The sequence below is a fragment of the Podarcis erhardii genome (assembly GCF_964252035.2).
Source record: "Podarcis erhardii genome assembly, chromosome: 3".
Lineage (NCBI taxonomy): Eukaryota > Metazoa > Chordata > Lepidosauria > Squamata > Lacertidae > Podarcis > Podarcis erhardii.
This window is the reverse complement of record NC_138507.1, coordinates 68,091,141-68,097,886: the sequence shown is the minus strand read 5'-3', so window position 1 is coordinate 68,097,886 and position 6,746 is coordinate 68,091,141.

The following is a 6,746-nucleotide window of genomic DNA, read 5'->3' as shown; positions in this document are numbered from 1 at the left end:
ACCTTATTTGGGCAGGATCAATCTGTGCCTCATCCAGTTTGATCTCTACCACAGATGCATATTGCAATATGTGATTCCAGATTTCCCATTTTTTACATAGGTGCATGAAATTTGGTGACATGCTGACCCCATAAGAGGGGAAATTCTGCACGCCAAGAGCTGTCAGTATATTCTTTCACAGCTGAGGCCTCTGAATACCACGGACCAGGATGGAGAGTACGGACGGAGCTGGGGTTGTTTTTCCTCTATCCCATAAACACTATGCCAAATGTCTAACTGGGGCTGCATGAGCTGCTGGGGATGCATAGATTTGGACTCCCTATAAAAATTGATGTAAACTAATTGACTGCATACCTGTATACTCGTAGTGTGATTAATATTCCTTTGGCTAGGGAAATCAATTATTAGTGTTTCTTCCCTAGTTAAATACTACACAATGGGGAAATCAGATCATTTCATAATCAGAGCACATGCATGCAGATCCTGATGATTTATGAGCGTAGGAAAAGTTTTCAGAATTCTCCTTAAGTTTAGTTGCCAGTGCATTAAATGGACATGCAGGGAAGCTATCCATCTTCTTCCTTGGTAAACAGTTTATCAAAGCAATGAATGTGACATGACAGAAAAAATAACAACCTTTTTGTGGAGAAAATTATGTGCAGGGCAGAGTAATAAGTCAAACCTTTGCTAGGCAGAGTATGAGGTACAAAGTATCAATAAGCTCATGATTTGAGGCAAAATGTTTAGCAATTTCTTCAGCCTTCAAATAAATTAAAAGCTGGTGGCACTTGTAAGAATATTGATCTTACAAGAATGGGTTGTCCACCTTTAGTGATGAAATCCAGTATCCAAAATAAGTAGTTTTCTTTTAATTTTAATCATTAGACTGAAGTTATTAATTAAGTTGAAGGGATGTAAGAGAAGATTAAATCTCTGCTATGTAGAAGCAACTGTGAGAATTGCGCTTCGAGACCCCCAACCACCCACCCCCCAAAAATGAAGACACAGTGTCACGGGATTTTAGTTATTTAGTTATTGGGCAAAATTTAGGCCACAACTTTATTGAATACAGAATGTGAGTGGCATTGGCTTAGGTATTGGAGTCATCCACACTATAGCAGACTCCCACCTGCATCGCGGGGAATCTGATGAAAGGGTGAAACAGTGCAAGAGGGAGCCCTGCTGATGCGAACCAACTCAAGCTCACCCCTGGTGTCCCCATGGGGTCCTGGTATGGCCCTAGCCCCTACCGCAGGGTTTTGGACAAGACCTAGGCCAACCCCTGATTCCTTTAATGGAATATCCTTGAGCTTAGAGGTGCAGGTGATGGCCGCACCTCCCCTCCCCACACATTGCTGATCCAATGCCTAATGGCCAAACCTTACAAAGTTGTGACGATTGCTACACGGTAGGTGAAAACCAAATGGCTCTGCCAATCTGCCAGATGGAAAAATTCCTACCAGGCCCCCATTGCAAAACAGGCAACCAACAACGTCCATTGCAAGGCCAACGCACCAGATAAAGGGGTGGGCGGGTGATCCGCTGCACGAAGGAAAAGAGGTCCAGCAAACATCGTGCAGGGATTCAATAATGTTTTGTGGCCACCCCCCAAGCCAAGCCATTGGCTTTAGGGACCAAGTGACCGCAAAATGACCAACCAGAGTGGAGCAGTGCATAGCCCTGCCCACACCAGGAGGTGGGAGGTGCCTGGGGGCCCGAGCGCAATGTGTACCCTCTTTGAAGAGGATCTGATTAATCAGATATTGGGAAGATTGATCAATCGGGAATTTAAAGAGAGAGAGAGAGATTGCAAATGTTGGTGACTAAGAGACTGGAAGCAAAGGGAGAAATACATATATCACATACTAACATGGGTGCCTTTACTAGTAGCAGATTATGAGGTAGGGTAGTGACACTCACCTGACCTCTGGCCAGCTGCATGCCTGCTGCTACCAGGAGGTACTGTAGAAGGAGTGGGCTGAGGCAGTAGTGGGGTCAGCACAGGGAAAGGTACAGAGCCCTGAATTGGCTTCACTGGCATCTTTGCATCATACTGCTGCCTCTTCCTCCCCTCCCTTCTACCTCCTGGTAGACAGCAGCATGGTCGACCAGAGGTCAGGTAAGTGCTGCTGTCCAACCACACTATCTGTCACTGGCCTTTTCTTAAAAAGCAAAGTTACTTCATAGGAAAGAGTGCTATTGAGAAGTTAGTTCAGTTGAATATGACGGGATGTAACCCCAGTTATGTGTGTATAGGGTTGCAGCCTTAGAGAGAAGAGTTGGTAGACACACAGTTTCTCAACTCCAAATCCCGCCCCCCATAGCTTTTCCTCCTGTGGATTTCAAAGATTTCTGTGTTTGTGAGGGTTGTGATTGGTTAAGATGACTACAGCTTGTATTCACAAAGCCAAAATTCCCACTCGCCATAGACCATTACAGAGTACAGTGGTACCTCAGGTTACAAACTTAATTCATTCTGGAGGTCCATTCTTAACCCGAAACCGTTCTTAACCTGAAGTGCACTTTTGCTAATGGGGCCTCCCACTGCTGCCATGCCACCAGCGCACGATTTACATTCTCATCCTGGGGCAAAGTTCTTAACCCAAGGTACTACTTATGGGTTAGCAGAGTTTGTAACCCAAAGCGTTTGGAACCCGAGGTACCACTGTAATTATATAAAGGATGTTTGCACAATTATAATATTCCTTTCAAATTTTTTTTGTTTTACATGTTGAGGCCAAATATAACCTATTCTTTTAAAATTATCATTGCTTTTTTTCTGGATTGAATGCAGAAAACCAGCTTTAAATAACTATTAGCATGGCAAGCTTGGAATGATCTATTTTCAGCTACCGGTATGTAATTTTCCTCCTATTGTTCACACACATTTAAATATACACATATATGCATACACACACACACACACACACACACACACACACACACACGTGTGTGTGTGTGTGTGTGTGTGTGTGTGTGTGTGTGTAGCAGCGCGCACACCTAGGGTGATGGAAGATGTTAGTGCCAGAGCAACATAATTGATCCCTGACATTTTATTCACTCTTGATGTCTAATTGTCATCTATTTCAGTCAGAAATAAGTCTGGGATGTAGAATGTGATTGTGGGGTAGGAGCTATAAGTCATATTTTCTAAAATAGCATAACTATTTGATCAGACTTCCCTCTCAACCTCTCATTACATTGTGCACTGTTATTAGTGGTGACTTAAGAAATAATGGAACATAGTTTTGATAGTGGGGGGTCTGAATATTTTCCCCAGACACACATTTTTGCAGATCCAATGTTTGGAGGGGAGATACTTTGGAAGGGTGAGATTCTAAGATTTTTCAGGTAACCTTTTTAATTCAAGGTGGTCAAGCATGTGTCTTTCTACACACACACACACACACTTTTCTTGGAGCATGTCTGGTCTCTTGTGGGCATCTAAACTAGCTCTTGAAACCATAGCAAGCTGTTAAAAAGAAAGAAAAAACAAAACACTTCAATCTTTTAGAGCTATTTTGTCCTAGCTCCACGAAATGCCAGCTTAAGGTTCCTTTTTATTATTATTAATTAATTAACATGCTATTTGGCTCTTACTAAGACACACAGGCACATTACAAAATGATATATGTTCACTTTTTATTGTTTTTTGGGGGGGTTAAGGTGGGGTGGTACGGGTTGTCTGAAAGATAAGCTAACTAATAAACCTCATTACCCCTTGGGTAGTGACAGATTACAAAAGATCCAACTACTTTTATGTTGTTGAAAATACCATAAAATCTGCAATTGCATACTGAACACTTCACAAAATTGATTAGTTTCTCTTCAAATATTATATGTTATGAACATAATGTCCCTTATTAAACCCACCTTGTGTCATAGTGACTGGCTGTGGGCTTGAGGAATTAATAGCTAGATCAACACTGAACATTTTACAAAGTGATTTTGGAGAGACAGCAGTGGGAAAATGGATTGTTCTGAGCAAACTTTGCTGGCTGGCTCTCTTTATCCACCTTCTGTACCACAATCACAGCTGTACTGATGAAATGGACCTCTTTTTTTTTTAGGTTATAGACCCAGTCACCTGGGACTGCTTGTAGCTCTGCTGCCTGCTATCACTCACCAGTACCAAGAAAGCCTACCAGAACCCAATAAATAATAATAATAATAATAATAATAATAATAATAATAATAATAATAATATATTATTATTTATACCCTACCCATCTGGCTTGGTTTACCCAGCCACTCTAGGCGGCTCACAACAGAATATTATTATTAATAATAAAAAAGCAACAAAACATCAAACATTAAAAACTTCCCTAAACAGGGCTGCCTTCAGATATCTTCTAAAAGTCAGATATTTGTTTATTTCCTTGACATCTGATGGGAGGGCATTCTACAGGGCAGGCACCACCACTAAGAAGGTCCTCTGCCTGGTTCCCTGTAGCTTCACTTCTCACAATGAAGGAACTGCCAGAAGGCCCTCAGAGCTGGACCTCAAAATTTGGGCTGAATGATGGGGGAGAGGGGAGGCCTACCATGGTGCATTTTGCCCAGAGACCTCTCAAACCTAGAGGAGGACCTTTTAAAAAAACAGATAAACCCACAACCAATACACTCCAAACCACATAAAATGCACTGACTGTATTTCATGGGATTAAATATCAAATTAAATATACAAGGAATCACTATTTTCCCCTCCCCAAATAATGAAGGCTGATAAAATGATGAAAAGCCAGTGCATATCAATCACATTTTTTTTCTAATGAGATCAGTGCATAAAAAATTAGAAGTTCATGGACTCCTTCAAGAGTCATTGATCAAGATGCGGCCAGGTAATTGATCTTCCCAATGTTATGAAACTGAAAGCACTGGATTTGTCACCCATCCTGCACAACAGGGCCCACAGGACCTGCCAACTTTCTGCTCTAGAATCCGGTAATTTTCTTTTAAAAAATGCCTAAATGAAACAAACTTCCTTTCAGCAAGCTTCATTCACCCCATTGTGAGAGAAAAATCCTCACCTACTGATCTCCTGCAATAAAACTCAACAGTAGCCTGTCATTCATCCAGAAACATCCCCTCATTTGGCAAAAATGTCACTGTCGAAGAGGCCGAAATGGCTATTATCAAGCTGCCTTGGGCTTGGAGGAGTCTTGTCCATCACATGTTCCTCCTGACTCACACTCTAAAAGGGCACTACATAAATCATCCTCAGAATAAACATGCAAAATGAGCAGTTTTATGCAAATTTGGACATGGATATTTGCATGTGTTCTTTTCAAGCCAGACTTTGTGGAGAATATGAGTTCGCTCTGCAGAGTTGTGTGGTCAGCCTGCTAATGTTTAGGATCTGCAAGAGTTCACCTGTGCAATGCAAGCTCTTAAAATAACAAGCAGGGGTTACTGAGAAAGGACCTGACAGCAATCCTAGTAGCATTGTTTGCAGTCATTTCCTCTATACCCCAATCAAGTGTAGAGGGGGGGGGAATAAGAGTATCTCCCCCCTGGTCCCATTCTGTGGCTTGATTAATGCTTTTGTTTGCTCTGCTCTGCCGTCCTCCCAACATCCAATTAAGCGAGCAGAATTTCAAATTAATTCCAAAATTAGAGCAGACAGGACTCACCTCTGCTTTAATTTTTTCAGTTCATTTGCATCTTTCTCCTCCCCCCCTTCCTATTGCCAACATAAACATGGATATTAATTAAAACTGGGGAAGAGGACCATTTTGATGTGATTTGCATCAAAATTCTTTCTGGTGTGGCATTTTACTGAGGCACACATGGGTTTCTACACGTTGGTTCCATGCCAATACAAAAAAGAAAATTCTTAGCATGACTTTATTTGTACCTAATCACATCATTTTTGCTATCTGTGGTGCTGTATCAGGACACACAAGTAGTAAAGAAAAAAGAAAGTTGATGAAATGCATATGATTGTATAAAATCATCAAGTTAGAGGGGTCTTGCAGGTCTTCTAGCCCAGTCCCTGATTGATGGAGGGTTGATGGAGGACCATTCCAAGCAGATGGTCAACCAGCTCACCAGCCCTCTAGCATATCAAACTGCTCTTGCCTCAAGGTGTTTCAGACAAGGAACATTTCCCAGCCCTACCTGGAGATGCTGGGAGATGAACTCAGGATCTTCCACATCCAAAGCAGATATTATTAGCCCTTCCCCTAATTCTCTTAAGCCCAACTTTGTTTTAACTAGTTGTCAAATTGAAAGTTTCCTTGTGTTTGTATCACCAGGCAGCATTCAGTATACGGTAAACATCTTACTTAACAGCTGCTTCTGTCTGGCTCACTACAGCAAAAGTTTCCCTGTAATTAGCCTTTATATTTCTAAGGATTGGTCTAAGAATGTACTTTCCAATGATCATTACTTTTCACTTATCTTTAGCATTTATATTCTAATGACTCCTCCAAAGACTGCATCTATGGATAAGAAGAAGGGTGCTACGGGCTGCCGGCATAAAAGAATACCCTCACAAATACAATTATGTTTGTTTGTTTCTTCTTAACGAGCCCCAGTTAATTGGTCTGAAACACACAAGTTCTTTGCAACTGCATCTCTTCAGTGCAGACATACATCTCAGACAAACCTTTGGAAGACATCACATTCCCGACTGAATTGGATTAGCCACTCTAGTAAGGCTTTTGAAGAGTTTCAAACAACCCACTCTCTGTGTGGAAGCTTAAACAGGCCCCTTATGGTTGCAACACTCAAGTATAAGCCTA